This window comes from Rousettus aegyptiacus, unplaced genomic scaffold (assembly GCF_014176215.1).
Source record: "Rousettus aegyptiacus isolate mRouAeg1 unplaced genomic scaffold, mRouAeg1.p scaffold_m13_p_9, whole genome shotgun sequence".
NCBI lineage: Eukaryota > Metazoa > Chordata > Mammalia > Chiroptera > Pteropodidae > Rousettus > Rousettus aegyptiacus.
The window spans coordinates 75346840-75349637 of NW_023416312.1; the positions used below are offsets into that span (position 1 = coordinate 75346840).

The 2798-nt window shown below is 33.0% G+C and overlaps 1 pseudogene; it reads left to right on the forward strand.

Moving 5' to 3' along the window:
• The first annotated feature begins 500 nt into the window (after positions 1-500).
• LOC107504246 lies at positions 501-2392 on the forward strand (annotated as a pseudogene).
• The last annotated feature ends 406 nt before the right edge of the window (positions 2393-2798 follow it).

Below are 2798 nucleotides of genomic sequence, written 5' to 3' on the forward strand. Positions count from 1 at the left end.
CAGTGGTAATATCACTCTGGATTCTTGCAAGAGACCTTAGTCTGAGTTTGAGAGGTGGGAGGTGACTAAATATTATTTGAATACTTATAACTGTGCCTTCTTCAACAGAGGCTAAATCAAAAGCTTCCACTCTGGTGACAACTGCAGTACGAAAGTTTTTTTATTAGCTCTCATAACAGTTCTTTCTCTTTTGCTGTATAAAATTAAAGAATCTCTGGGTTCTTTTGATATGATATAGTCCAGTGATTTTTAAATACTTTTTATCTGAGGCATGGTGAGCAATACAGTTTACAACAGTACACACATGTGTAAATATATATATAACTGAAACAAAAATTACTAAATGTGTGGCTTTTTGATATTTTCTATTCTACCCTATTCTATTAAAACACTTCTAGTGGACAGTGATTGCAGTACATTGATCATAGAGAACACCAGGGAAAGTACAAGCCAGACAGGCATTGGGAAAGTCTGTGCTTACTGAGGAAAAGTAATTAAATATGGGCAAAGGAGATTTTAAGAAGCAGAGAGGTAAAATGTCATCATATGCATTCTTTGTACAATCTTGCTGGGAAGAGCACTCAGATGCTTCAGTCAACGTCTCAGAGTTTTCCAAAAAGTACTCAGAGAGATGGAAGGCCATTTCTGTGAAAGAGAAAGGAAAATTTGAGATATGGCAAAGGTGAACAATACCTATTATGAAAGAAAAATGAAAACTTATGTCCCTCTTAAAAAGGAAAACAAAAAACAAGTTTAGAGATCCCAGTGCACCCAAAAGGACTCCTTCAACATTCTTCTTGTTTTCTTCTGAGTATTGCCTAAAAATCAAAGACAGGTTCTTGGCCTATACATTTGTGATGTTGCAAAGAAGCTGGGAGAAATGTGGAATAACGCTGCTGTAGATAACAAGCAGCTTTATGAAGAGAAGGCCCTAAACCAAAAGAAAAATACAAAAAGGATAGTACTGCAAGTCAAGCTAAAGAAAAGCCTGATACAGAAAAAAAAAAGTTACCAAGGCTGAAAAAAAAAACAAGAAAAAGAAGAAAGACATATAAGATAAAGAATATGAAGATAAAGATGGTGATAAATAAGTTGGTTCTAGTGTAGTTTTGTTTTTAAACTGCATAGTCTTTTATAATTTTTTAAAAATTAAATTTATTAGAGTAACATTAGTTAATAAATTATATAATTTTCAGGTGTACATTATAATTTAACATCTGTATATTCAATTGTGTGCTTACCAGCAAAAGTCCAGCTTCCTATGACTTCCAAACATTGCATCCCCTTTGCCAACTCCACCCTACCATTATCTTCCCTGTACTTGACACCCTTTGACCGACTCTAATTTGTTTATAACAAGTAGTGAATTTTATACTTATTCGATGTCTCAGTACTGTGCCAGATAAGTGAGGGACTAAGAAAATGTAGTGAGCTAATATGCTGCCAAACATAATTGTATCCGAGTTCATAGAAAAGTGCTTTATAACTATAAGTTGGAAGGACTCCTGCATTTAAAATATGGTTTAAGGCACTAATTAACTGTCTCAGTTAAAATAAAAATGGAGATAGAATCACATAATCATGATGTCAGATGTAGAAAAGAACTCAGAGATTATTTAATTCAAAGTACACAGTAGTGTAGTCGAAAGTATGTCCAGATTTGGCAGAGAAGGCACAGTAAAACATAAGTATTGAATGAATTTAGTTTGCAGAACAGAGGAATTCAGAAATCTCCCTGCAGTGGAGAGAGACTTGTTTTTAAGAACTTAATACAAACCAGTTTTAATAAAATCATTGACAAGTTGTTTTGAGAGCTGGGAAGTAAAAGTATTTTTGGATTTTTGAATAGTTGGGAGAATACTTTGTAATAATACATTATTTTTTCCTTTGGTCTTAGTCCAAAAATTGATGCTTACCTTTAATAGTAGGTTTAAAAGTGTGATTTCTTTGTTGCTGAGAGGTTCCATAGCTCTCACAGGCCAAGTTCAAGGTGATTCTAACATATACTAAAGTTTTAAAACAACTGCCCTGGATTTTAATCCATCAGCCTTGGGGATTTAGAAAGGGACGTATGGAGGAGTCAGGCATAAAACTAATCAATTTCTATTTAGCCCAAGTTTTCAACATAGGAGGGCTTTTTTGATTATATCTGTATAGGCGGGCAGGTATAACTTGTCTGATTTATATTCTTCAGATTGCAGCCATGTCATTCCCTTACATCCAGACACATCAGTTCAAAACCATCTTCACTCTTCCCAGAGGATTTTCTACTTTTGTCTTTCTTTTATTCCATGTTTCCCCTTATAGCTACTCATATTGGAACTTTGGAAATGGAACTAGCAGGGTATGTAAAATCTTCATCTCAGCAAAAACAACAACGGATCTACCATGAACTCTATAAAATTTTATTATGGTTTTTAGTTTGTCTGTTTCTACTAAACTGCGGAGTTTTTGACCATTTTGGAATTCTTGTATATGGAAAATATGAGATGATAAATCAGGCTTTGTGGGTATAAATTCATTAGGTTGTATTTATTAAGGACCTACCTCTGTTCTATAACTTAAAGATATATTCAAAAGAGAGCCCTTGCTACTGTGAAATTTGTCTTTTTGTGTGAAAAAAAGGAAAACATTTCATGTCTAAAATTTGGAGCAATCATTCATTTAATATTGTGTAACAATTAATTAAAAATAAAATTGCAATATTTATACAGGAATAGATTAATAAAAGTTAAATATTAAAACCTTATGAAAAATGTTCAACTCCATTAGAAACCAAAACAATGCAAATTTAAAAA